General features: G+C 41.2%; 1 long non-coding RNA gene across 3 annotated transcripts in view; it reads left to right on the top strand.

Moving 5' to 3' along the window:
* The first annotated feature begins 273 nt into the window (after window positions 1-273).
* LOC309349710 overlaps window positions 274-13,463 on the top strand; it is a 41,445-nt gene continuing 28,255 nt past the window's right edge. For 2 of the 3 annotated variants that reach the window (XR_014160119.1, XR_014160121.1), the window contains exons 1-3: window positions 274-453; window positions 6,211-6,287; window positions 8,993-9,110. This is a non-coding gene — a long non-coding RNA (uncharacterized lncRNA). Of the gene's footprint in view, window positions 454-6,210; window positions 6,361-8,992; window positions 9,111-13,463 lie in introns of all 3 variants that reach the window. The other variant, XR_014160120.1, reaches the window with a different exon arrangement.

Below are 13,463 nucleotides of genomic sequence, written 5' to 3'. Positions count from 1 at the left end.
GTCGTACTCCTTTCCCAATTTTGAACCAATCAGTTGTTCCATATCCAGTTCTAACTGTAGCTTCTTGTCCCACATAGAGATTTCTCAGGAATCTATTCTATTCTAAACACAACCAATACCTTACATTTAATTCTTGTCTACATAAACTGATACTCCTTGACCCCCATTCCCCACCCACCACAGAGCATTTTCTATCACACCGATAGGACACAGCACACACACCCTCTGTCATAATCTCATTGCTGAGCAACCATGTGCAGAGCTCACTGGAGTGGGAAGCCAGCCAACCAGAAGAGTCTCTGAGGTGTACTTGCCTGGAGGCAGAGTCAGCATCCAAAGCCAGGCCCAGTCTAAGGGGCAGTCAAACTGCAATCCATGTGTTCAGATGGTCCAGGAGTCAGGGAATCTGATGATCATGGTGGTCAAGGGTCAAGATGAGCAGGAAGCAGTAAGGTAAGACCAGGAACTAAAAGCATTGTTACCAGTCTCTGACTGCTGCTGGAAGCTCTGCTTAAGAAGGCTGAAGCCAGCGGGTTCTCATCAGCACCTTCTCCTCTGTGTCCTTGAAGGCTGGTCAGCGGCAGATGGAGTCACTCTGCCTTCTCTCCCTTCAGGCTGCTTTTCCACCATCCTGAGAAAACCCCTTAATCCTGATTTGATTTGATTCTTTGGTAGTTTGAAAAAAAGAAAAGCACACACCAACAAATAAATTTAGAAACGGGCAAGATTAGACACGGACACACAAAGCACTTTTAAAATATATAAAAAATCAAGACCTTGCACTCTGTTTCACATTTCTTCCCACCCTGGGTGGCCCTGCCATCTGCCTGCCCCTCAGAGCTGATGTGTCATGCAGGGTTGCACCTTAGGGCGGCAGCCTCTCCTCCTCCTCACCCGCTCTCCAGCAGCCACCACAAGCTGCCCAAGAGGGGAGGCCAGCAGTGGTGGCCATGAAGAGGCAACAGGGTGCTCCTTCAAAGTTGCCACTGCTGCCATTGTCATCGCTCAGGACAAACACTGGATCAATTTTGGCTTTCAAATATTATAAAGGCGATATGCCTTTACTACTTCTTCCCTACTGACAGTTCTGGCAGGTGAAATAGAGCCATTCCAGGATCAAATCAGAAGCTGGGTGGCTTTCATAATTCTGGGACTGTCCCTGGAAAATTGGGACACTTGGAAGATATGATTTGGCCAAGTCACACTGACATTGAGCTCTGATGTTACAACAACCACATAGTGTGGTTTCAGAGATGACCATAGGAAGCTGTTCTCTACCTTCAAGTAGGTAGCCATGTTAGTCTGATGCAGTCTAAAGAAATAAAACTAAAAAATTGTCCAGTAGCACCTTAGAGACCAACTAAGTTTGTTCTGGGTATAAGCTTTCGTGTGCATGTATTCGTGTAACTGAAGAAGTGTGCATGCACACGAAAGCTTATACCCAGAACGAACTTAGTTGGTCTCTAAGGTGCTACTGGACAATTTTTCAAATTTTTTTATGTTCTCTACCTTGTGAGACCCTAGTAACACCTACAACAACTGTCAATAGCTGGATCTCTTTTAGGCCTACTTGGAATTGTTTGTGAGTGGACCTGGGACTTTCTGCATACAAAGCATATGCTATACCACTGAACTAGTCCTTTCCCATTAGCCAGCCATGAACTTTTGACTTCTACCGATGATGACGAAGAAAGCAACTGCCAGCAATGCGGGTGGGACAGAGCCCCAAACTAGTACTGGTTGTGCGATTGGCCTGAAAGATGCATAAATCAACTGTGGTCCATGAAAGCCCATGCCGTTTCCCACTGTAACCATCTATTGTCTCAATTCTTCCTGCTGTTCAAATTACCTTCCATAGAACAAAATATATTTGTGAAAGAAACAAATACTTTCTTGTCTTTTCCCTTTAAACTTTTGCTTTCCACTCTAATTTACCCCCCTTACAACTTTACTCTTGCCCCCCCCCCCCCCGATGTTTTACTCACCACAATTCTGCTGTTCATTTCCCCTCATTGCTTCTCAGCTTTTCCTCTCCTGGATTTTCTTCTTCTTCCAACCTGTATTGCATCAACTGTACCCTAAGTTACAGGGGAAGCTGTGCTTCTGTTTTGTTTTCCATACCTATCCTGCAAATCTTCCTTAAACTAAAAAAGTCCCACTGTGCGAAAAACCTTTTTGAGCTACATGCAGCTGCAGACGCTTTGTGTGTTTCCTCAATTAATAATTTTGGCTTTCAAATATAATAAAGGCAATATGCCTTTACTACTTCTTCCCTACCAACCTATTCATTGTTAGTAGTTGGCCACTTCAGCTGGTTTCCCCCTGGGGGAGCAGGAGGGGAAGGCAAGAACTCCATTAACCAGCCTTTCTTTCCATGTCAGAAAATTATGCCAAATGTTTATTGAAACTTGGATAGACAAGGCAAATTTATGCTTGGGCAACCAAAGCGATTTTGCCTTATTAGGAAGGCACTTTAGCTCCTGGGCTACTTCCAAAATTACCATGTGATTGAAGCTTTACTGCTTCTTTATTTTTGCATCCAAAATGTCCATATGTCAAGTGCATATATTCCAGCTGAGATAACAAGGCGGGGGGGGGGGGGAGGAGGAATAAAACCAATTCATTCTTTCACAGAAAATAATGCAACGGTGACGTGCCCTGTTCCAGAGTTTTTAATATTTTAGACACCCCAGAGGTTTTATTGTGACATTGCCAAAAACAAATGAACGGAGGCCTTTTGTTAATTGCTCCATTGTACTCACTCTTTATCTGGGGAGTTGATCAGTTAAAAGGGGAAACGGTTGGTGGATATTTAGTGCAATCCTTTGCAGGACCAAGTAAGTCCCGCTATATTCAGTCAAACTTACTCTCTCCACCAACTGTGTATAGGGTTTCATCCTGCCAACTTCTGTCTCTTGAGGATTATATTACCTACTGTTGAAGCTTCCAGTGGGGTGGAGTCTTCACGAGGCTATATTTTCTAGACTATATCTCATTGCAATTTGTGTATTTTCTCCTGATCTTGAAAGATCAATGGGAAAAGATCAATGGGACTTACATCATAAACATGCACACTACATTTTAGTCTCGTATGTCAGGGCTTAGACTGTGGCCTGGTCCTTTTAAAACTTGATGAACCTGTCATAATAGAGTCCAGCCTTGAAACACAGGCACCATCAGTGCTGAACTTTCATTCCAATATCACCATCTTTAAGGGAAACAATCTTCAATACCACCCTGAAGAATCCCAGTGGGTTGTATGCCAGGTTTCAATGGAGGCCACAATGTATGCCTTCTTTGCAGTCTTTACTGCCACATGGCAGTTGTGATCATGTGCTTTAATATTCAGCCATCCTCGTAGCAAGAGCTCTAGTTGGTTTTTAATCCTTGTTTTTGCAAAATGTTCAAGCCAGGGGGGTAAAGCTTGCCTGGATTGCACTGATAGCTCAGTTTGTTAGAACATGGTGCTGATAATGCCAGAGTTGCAGGTTCAATCCGCATATGGGACAGTGGCTTATTCCTGCATTTGGGGTGAGCTTGAGTCTGAGCCTGGTCCAATGCTCCCCCACAATGTTTACCTGTACTGACCTCTGCCAGTGTCCAGTTGTCAGTTCTGCCCTGCCAGTGCAGCTAGTCAGGAACCAATGCCTAAGCCAGCGGTTCTCAACCTGTGGGTCCTCAGATGTTGTTGGACTACAACTCCCATAATCCCTGAGCTCTGGCCTTGCTAGCTAGGGGTGATGGGAGTTGTAGTTCAACAACATCTGGGGACCCACAGGTTGAGAAAGGCTGGCCTAAGCAAACCACTCACAATCTGTAATCAATAAAGTTGTGGCCAAAATTATGCCAATAACCTTAAACTAAATTCTGTGTCAATTGTGTCTTTATTATGGGGGAGGTCTTGGGATCTTAGCACGCAAACAAGAATGTTTGTATGTGTTTTCTAGGACTAATGGCAAGTTAAAATGGAGCCCCCCCCCCCTTGCTGCCTGCTCTTATTTCACTTTCATTGTACATACCAAAGTTGAAATAATATAAATAATATAACCTGGGTACAATTAAATAGAACTTAATTTAATTGTGCCCAGGTTATATTGTTTATATTATTTCTTAAATTTAGATCTTGCACACATATAAAACAGTATAATTAAAACTTCTGGAAAAAAGTTAAAAACAACATTCTAAAACACACACAGAAACAACTCATTAAAAACAGACTGCATTTTATTGTCAGCTTAGGACACCTACCCATTTCAACATTTTGGAAGTATATTCCCTTTGCACTGGTGGTTAAGGCTTGCCAAAATTGCTGGTGCTCAAAACTCCTTCTGGTTTCAGCTCAGTCGTAAAGCTTTTCCTACAAGCCGCATGTCAGCTGCACCTCCTTGTTCCTACACTACAACTAAAATAAAACAACTTGAAAAATGTTTCTCCAACTTTTCATTTCTACAGATGTTCTCAAGTTGTTCTTTTAAAGGAGTCAATATAAAAGGAGAATGTACCGAATTCTACTGACTTCATCGTGAGGAGTAACCATACCAATCACCAGACTGTGAAGTCAAATATTTTTTCTGGGGGGTGAGGGGACTCCTGCACTGCTTGCAAAGCTTCAGGCACAATCTGTTGATCATTTCTTATAGATTGATGACTCTGTAGGGTATGACTCACGGGATGCAGAACTGAGTTGTTCAAATAACTTTCTCAAGGCCACAAAATGAATCCAAGGCAGATGTGGGAATTTTTAACCCAGGCCTCCCAAAAGCAAGCCCAATTTCACAATTCAATTTATGCTAGCAAAATTCAGTTCCCAAGTAAGACAAACAACATTACTGCAGAAGTCCCATGCATATAATTAGCCAAGTAAACTCCAATACGAGGAACAGACTTGGCATATGGGAAGGGCTGGTTATATGATGTGGCATTGCATTGTGTTATGGTATATTCATGTATCACCTTTTGGCCTAAAGACCAAACTACATTCAGTTGTGAATGAAAAACAACTTGAGGAAGTACAGGAGGAAGTCTCCATAACAGTGAAATATGTAGAAGCCAAGTTATGTGATGAATGGTTGGAGGAATGTTGTTCGCTTAGTTGGAGAAGAGAAGAGTGAGGTGTGACATAAGAGCAGTTTTCATGAAGGGCTGTCATGAAGATGATGAAACAGACTTGTTCTCTGTTACTCCAGAGGGCAAGACTAGAACCATTATTTGGAAAGTTGCCGGGGGAGCATATTTCAGCTAAGTATTAGGAGAAAAACTGTTCAACAGTAGCACAGAGTGCATTGGGAATGGTGGGATCTTTCACTGGAGATATTTTTTTTGGGGGGGGTGGATGGCTATTATCCATGGTTGCTGTGGTGGCATCACAAATTGCAGGCCCTATGCTGAGTAGTGGGCTTATACAAGATGACAAGATGGAAAACTTTTGGGAAAAGTATTTCTGAGGTTTGATGGCTCATAACACCTGATTGGCTCTCTCATGCTCATTGGCTACATTCAAATGAAGGAAAACTACTGCATATCAACCTAAGCAAGTTGTGCTTCCCTTTTCTGGTTATTTGGCTATAACTTTTGATAGTATACAGATAATGGAACCAACTTTGTTGCATTGTTGTTGTTTAGTGGTTTAGTCGTCTCCGACTCTTTGTGACCCCATGGACTAGAGCACGCCAGGCACTCCTGTCTTCCGCTGCCTCCCGCTGTTTGGGCAATCTTTTATTGTGCTTTTCACTTTGGCTGCAAATCAATTTGGGACTTTCTTGATGAGAAGCAATGTGCACATTTAATGAATAATAATAAATGAACCAAATCGGACCTAAACTTTACGATACAAGAAAACCTCGAGGCCTTTTATGCAAGCAAATATGCATGGGCAGCATTTTCTCCAGTAAGAATTAAACCTGCATGCACCTTCCAGTGATCTGACCAAGAAATGCAAAGGTATACCTAACAAGCATTAGGTGCTTACAGTGTTATTTTATAAATATGTATGTTATTATAATACTGTATTTACCACTGTAAAATAACATCAGACCTGTTAGTCTGCTGTGTCATACACCATCAGAAGTATATCTGTTTTTTGCTATGGTTCTTGTTGTGCATATGGTAAAGAGGTAAAATTCCAGTATTTGCCATGAAGTGGGATATAGCAATGCAAAGCTGTTGTTTTTTAGTGTGGTGTCTGCCCTTGAAATTTTATCTATCTTCCAGAAACAGAGCTTGTGCGTGTTCCAATAAAGGACTGGATGGCTGATCTTGCATAGAGATAGATTTATCATGACATGGAGGTGAGCCTGCAATACCATGGGCTTTTCAGATTCGATTTCAATGTCTTTCTTCATGATATCTGACACCAGAAAGGTACCATTTACCTTCATATTTTCACAATTTAATTAGTTGTTAATATACTGGGATAGGAGGAGATGAAACATCAGTGCAGAAGACAGTGTCATCATTCAAGTTCCAACTTTCTATGCACAAAAAGCACCTGGGGCCAAAAGGAAAAGAAAACCCACCTTAAAGAAAACGAACTGATTTTTACATGATCCGATGGTGCAGGTTTAAGTGTCTGTGTTTGGTTTGTGAAAATCAAAAAGAGTTGAGAGAACATCCCAAGAAATCCCTTGATTTTTGCTACTGGCATGGTTCCCTCCCAGCTACTGTGAAAGTATTGGGATTTAAAACCAACCAACCGTTTGCAACAAAAACTGATCCAGGAAAGCTGCCTTAAGTGTGGTTGTAGCAATTCTGGCACTCGCCCCACCTCCCCATCTGCCCTCCAGTCCGGCAGGACCCGGCTAAGAGAGAGGAGGGTGTGCCGAACACTTTTATTTTCAGGACAAAACACAACAAAATTGGTAAATGCTGCCACCACTTCCTTATCTTAGGATAGCCCAGAAGAATAACCTAAGGAAGGAGATTACTCTTCAGTGTTACCGGCCACCCCACCCTGCATTGCTTTACCACAGTTGCAGGCAGAAATTCAACAGGTCTGGTACACGGCTAAGTGGTCAGACTTGGGATTTAGATTTCCCCTACAGAAGGCACACAGAACAGAACAGGAAAATCCTTTTTCAAGGTTTATTTAAAAACAAAATTAATCATACTTAAAAGTAGGCACATCTCTTACAGGGTTCAAACAAGAAAATAAAAACATTGTATAGCATCGCTAGCTAACATACTTACAAATGAGAACACAAGAAAACTTAGGACAAAAGCCAGAGGCCTTTTTATTAGGAATCATTGGAGAAGAAATTAGGAAAGAAGACAGGACTCTATTTCAATATTCGACAGCAGCGGCCAGAATATTAATCGCACAAAACTGGAAAAGCACAAACATCCCAAAAGTGAGGGATTGGCACACAAAATTATTTGAATTCGTCGAATTGGCAAGAATGACGCAAAGGGTCAGAAATCAAAAAAATACAAAGTTTATTGGAGATTGGAATAAATTTATGGCCTATATTGAAGGAAACTATAGAAATTTACCAACTATAGTAGGTCTGTTATAAACTTACGATGTATAAACTAGTAATCAATACCAGCTGCAGAAAATGAAGCCTTTAATTTAAGAAACCCGAAACCAGCAGGGAAGGAAGTCAGTATGTATATTTGAAATGTATATTTAAATCTGTTGTTTGTGTCTAATGTTCTCCTTTTAATTTCTTTTATGCCTTTTATTAATTCTTTTTCTTGTTTTATGTGTAAGTGTACGTGTTTTCTAATTTATTTTTTGTTTAGGTTTATGTTTATGTGTATGTGGCAAATGAAAACTAATAAAAAATATTTAAAAAAAGAAAAAGAAAACTTAGGACAGTTCGTAAGGTTCTTCGCTGAATCCGCATCTCAAGAAGACAACAAGAATTCTACATCACAAAGAACATGCATATGAATGTAGAGAGGATGGCAACTGCCAGCATCTTACTCTGCCTGGCAGAAGGGCAGATGCTACTCGCTTTCAGGCTCCATTCCTAAAGATTTTATCCTTGAGAACCCACGTGTAGTTGGACCCAAGGACCAATCAGTTTTTCTGATTAATTAAAAATTTACAAATGGTCACATAGTAGGGTGATAACTCAGCTTGTGACAGCTGAAGCTTATTTGTTCTCAAGACCTTGAGATGAAAAGGTTCCTCCCCATTTCCAGAAACACCAGATCCTCCTTTCTTGTTGTAATGTGGTTTGATAGCCCCCATTCACACCAGGACAGCATCTTAGATAACCAGGTGTTAAAACCCACAAGTCAACTAGGGAAAGTTTCCTTCCTGCAGATGCATGAGATAACTTATTCACACTTCCAGAGCCAATTACCGGTAGTCTACAGTTTAAAGTAACAGATACACATTTCGCATAAATCCTTTGGTCTTCGGTTCTCCCACAATGCCTTTCCTCAGCTGGACCAAAGTTTGTCTAACTAAGATTTCCTGACATCACTACAGTGGTATTCAGGTGCAATACATATTTTACAGAGCAATCCATATCTGCTTTTCACCAGGCTATGGGGGGGGGGGTGAACTTGGTGAAGGAGCTCGAAACTGCCAATCTTTCACCAGCCAGCACCTGGTGAGTGATGCCAGGGCAGATCTCCTCCTGCCAACTCCCAAACAGGGCCTGCTGGGAACAGGGCTAAGTTGGCCTGGAGTCTATTGTTTTGTGAGTCAGTCCTGCTGCCATCAGATGATGGTGTCAGGCCTGATCTGGGTCCAATCACTGCTCTAGCTTCCAGCTGATGTCACAATCTGCCTGCCACTCTACCTTCTACCATGACCACAGTGTATAGCATGGCTGTGGACGTGGTTAGAAAATCACCCCCCTCACAAAACCCCCGATTTGTTTTATGCTTTTCAGGAGTCTGTGCTAGTGACATAGCTACTCCCCTCTACACTCCAAATTCGGCATCAGCCATTGTTCATACCTCTACTAAAATGTCCTATAATTAATAATATAGTTAATGAGCTACATCAATTATACCTCTTTTGTTTCTCTTATCTAAGGTGCAGGTGTGTCATTTACATTGCAGATTAATATTTGCTATAGTGGATTGTCAATCTGAGTTTCCGTCATTCATCAACACCGCCTCTGGCAATCTTCAACAGGTTCTTTCTTTAGCAGGTGAGATTCTGCCTGCTATGTCACAGGCATTCTAACATCTCACTGACTGTTAAGACAGTAGAAATGGAATAGTAATTGGGTAACAACTTCCTCCTCAGATAGGTAGACGTGGTTCCGACTTTTTGCACTTTCATATATGGGACATAACTTTGGGAAGACTTTTTAATATATAGCACTGAGTCTTTAAAACCCATTTACCCTAAGAAACATATAAGCAGCTCAGCTCTATGCATATTTATTCAACAGCAAGTTCCAATGAGCTTAATAAGAATTATTCTTATTATGAAAATGTGCTGAAGATTTCAGCCTTATCTCTCCCCCCCCCCATTGCATATTGCCCCCCTATTCAGAAAGTTGTGGCTGACAAGTGTTTCTTTCCCCGGAGTCTGCTCCTGGGTACTTCATTTGAGTGGACCCCATATGACAGTTGCACTCTTAGCCTCCATGAATATTTTTATTGAAATAGGTAAAGGTAAAGGGACCCCTGACCGTTAGGTCCAGTCGTGGCCGACTCTGGGGTTGCGGCGCTCATCTCGCTTTATTGGCCGAGGGAGCCAGCGTACAGCTTCCGGGTCATGTGGCCAGCATGACTAAGCCACTTCTGGCGAACCAGAGCAGCACACAGAAACGCCATTTACCTTCCCGCTGGAGCGGTACCTATTTATCTACTTGCACTGGTGTGCTTTCAAACAGCTAGGTTGGCAGAAGCTGGGACAGAGCAACGGGAGCTCACCCCGTCGCGGGGATTCGATCGGCATCGGCTTCTGATCGGCAAGTCCTAGGCTCTGTGGTGTTGGTAAAAAATAGTGCCCCCCCAAAAAAACCCCATACCTTACTTCTACTACTACCATGGCTATTGAGTGGATTGTACCAAAGGTTCCGGCTCTGGAAATTTCTTCTCACTGAACATAACACTTTCGAAACAAAATAAAAAAATTCCTTCCAGTAGCACCTTAAAGACCAACTGAGTTAGTTCTAGGTATGAGCTTTCGTGTGCATGCACACGAAAGCTCATACCTAGAACTAACTCAGTTGGTCTTTAAGGTGCTACTGGAAGGAATTTTTTTATTTTTATTTTTTTATTTTTTATTTTTTATTTTTATTTTTATTTTTTATTTTTTTATTTTGTTTTGACCATGGCAGACCAACACGGCTACCTATCTGTAAATAACACTTTCGAGTCAGTGATTTTATTCAGGGCTGTTGCAAGAGAGAAAAGGGTTCAAGTCCTGCTTGTGAAAAATTATTCCCATTGTGTTCCATGTGCTTCCTCTCAAGGAAGTATGCACAGGGCTGCATTTGTCTTGTTCACACATTAATATTATTATTATTATTCTCATCATTAAATGCATTGCCTGCCCTTCTCCAGAAGGTCCCCGGGTGAACCACAACTGTTTTAAATTTAGAATTAAAAACAGAACATATTACATTCACAAGAATAAGGTGGGCCCCTGAAATCACATATCTCAGTTGTCAAAAGCAAAGGTAAAGAGATGCGTCTTCAGCATTGACCAAAGATTGTACAGTGAAGAAGTCAGATACAGTAGAACCTCGAGTTGACATAATCATGGAGGCACGTCTGCAATTCGAAGCGTTCGCATACAGAATCGCACACCCGTGCACCCGCGAGTGGCAAACCCGGAAGTAACCCATTCCAGTACTTCCGGGTTGCCATGGGACGCAACTTGAAAAGACGTAACCTGAAGTGAACGCAACATAAGGTATGGCTGTACAGTTTTGTAGGGAGAGCATTCTATGGTTACGGGGTTGCTACTACCACATATCTTCTGAAGGAGGTGAAACTATCAAGAGGGCCTCCTCTGCTGATCTTAATACCTGAGGGGGTCTGTAAAGAAAGAGGGAGTCTTTGAGATACTTAGGCCTAAGTCAGTTGAGAGCTTTGAATGTGATCACCATGAACTGGGCCCTGAACACAGGTACAAGCTACACATCTGTAAAGGTTTGTGTGAAAGAGTGGACACTTGTTGTATCTGTGTACACTCACTGAACGTAGCACATGAACACCCCTGTTGTTATCTCACAAACAAAAGTGTGATGGGTGTTTGGTTCCAAGGGCTTGTATTATACAAAGGGGGAAAAGAAGTTAACGAAAAGCACAATCCAAGCTATTTGGAAGCTATGAAAGTATTCACTGTAGCCTTGAGTCAAGCACTCCTTCCAACTTTATTTAAGAGTATTTTTATATTGAATTCTAATCACCATGTTTCTCACCTCCTAACCTGCTTGGGAAGTAAATAGCATGCTTCCAGAGTACAGGCACCGAGAAAAATTTGCCAATTGTCCATTAGAGGATTATACTTTTGTGGTAGCTGTCATTAGTTGCCCTGTTCTCTGGTTCCTTTCTAAGTGATGTGACATTTCAAAATTGATAGATTGTTGTGAGCACATGTATGCACCATGTTGCCTTGGTTCGTTTGTTTTCAAGCATTACTGAAAAGAAAGAGCTTGGTTATTATTAGTTTTTTAGTCTTTTTTATTTCTGCAAAATAGCCCAATAACAAACATTAGTACAGATGGAAAGCCTCAGAACCATTCTTCACAAATGAATGGATTCTGATTATGGGAGCTTGGCTGTTTTGGGAACAATACAGCAGGTTTATGAAAGATTATGTTGCCTCAGTTGTCTGTGAAGTTTTGGCATTTGGTCCTGATTCTGTTTTTTGTTTGTTTTTGCCTAAGCCTTTGGAGAGCTTATTTGAACAGGAAGCCTTCCATGGCACCACAGCCTTATTGGGCCTATTGATTTATGACTTGCCTTTCTGATTTGAGACTAGTGTACACTGGCAGTAGAATGAGGTGGGAGAATGGACTGTGATCGTTCAGACTAGGTGGGGTCTTGCCACATTTTAAAACGATCCCTGCTGTAAAAACAAGTATCCAATCTGCCTGCAAGTTGAAGCAACCACAGAAGAGAAAATGATGTACTATAACTTTTCCCCTGATGTGCTTCATAATATTGTTACATGGTGGAACATTTTCTTTTAAAATAATAATAATATGTGAACCCTGTTTTCAATCTGGCTAGTTTCAATCTGGCTACCTCATTCTGCTACAGGTGTAAAGCAAATGTAAAGGAATTCTAGCAGGGGAGATTCATAAGGAAGCAGGCTTTCTCCCAGGAAGACATATCTCGAGTAATGTGAGGAACATTTTAGACATTTTGGAATTGTTGGAAAGAGAGATTAACAGAAAAGCAGTTTTGATCTTTGTGGACACGGAGAAAGCCTTTGACAATATTTGTTGGAGTTTTATGAGGAAGAATCTCCATGGGATGGGGGTAGGCCAGGGATTTGAAAACGGTATTGGTGCGATATATTCTGAACAAAAAGCTAAACTGATAGTGAATGGTATGGTTATGGACGAAATCTCAATAGAAAAAGGGACACGACAGGGATGCCTGATATCCCCCCTTCTTTTTATATCGGTCCTGGAGGTTTTATTAAATATGATTCGAGCGGACCCGCTGGTTAAAGGGATTCAGGTCGGAGTGAAATTCTATAAATTAAGGGCATATGCAGATGATCTGGTGTTAACACTGCAACAGCCAGATGAGAGTACTAAAAGAGTATTAGAACTAATTGAAGTTTTTGGTCAAGTGGCAGGGTTTAAACTGAATAAGCAAAAAACGAAAGTGTTGGGAAAAAATTTGACATTGGAAGAGAAAGATAGATTCCAGAGTGTAACTGGTTTGGAAATAGTAAAGAAAGTGAAATATCTGGGGGTGGATGTAACATCAAAAAATATTAATTTATTTAAGGACAATTATGAAAAATGTTGGACAGAAGTTAAAAAAGATCTAGACACATGGTCGAGGCTGAAACTTTCCTTGCTAGGCCGTATTGCTGTTATTAAAATGAATGTATTGCCAAGAGTGTTGTTTTTGTTTCAAACATTACAAATTCTAGACAAGGTGGAGTGCCTCAGAAGATGGCAAAAAGATATTTCTAAATTTGTCTGGCAGGGCAAAAAGCCAAGAATTAAATTTAAGATTTTAACAGATGCGAAAGATAGAGGGGGTTTTGCCCTGCCGGACTTAAGGCTTTACTACGAGGCAGCAGCTTTCTGCTGGCTGAAATCATGGCTACTTCTTGAGGACACAGATATCTTGGATCTAGAAGGATATGACAATAATTTTGGTTGGCATGCGTATTTATGGTATGACAAGGTAAAAGTACACAAGAGTTTCAAAAACCATATTGTCAGAAAGGCGCTGTATAATGTTTGGATTAGATATAAGGATTTATTAGAAAGTAAAACCCCCAGATGGTTATCACCAATGGAAGCAAAGGCAGTTAAAAGACTCAACATGGACTCCGATTGGTTAAAATACTC

Source organism: Podarcis erhardii, assembly GCF_964252035.2.
Source record: "Podarcis erhardii genome assembly, chromosome: 9".
Lineage (NCBI taxonomy): Eukaryota > Metazoa > Chordata > Lepidosauria > Squamata > Lacertidae > Podarcis > Podarcis erhardii.
This window is presented reverse-complemented; position numbering and strand designations above follow the sequence as displayed.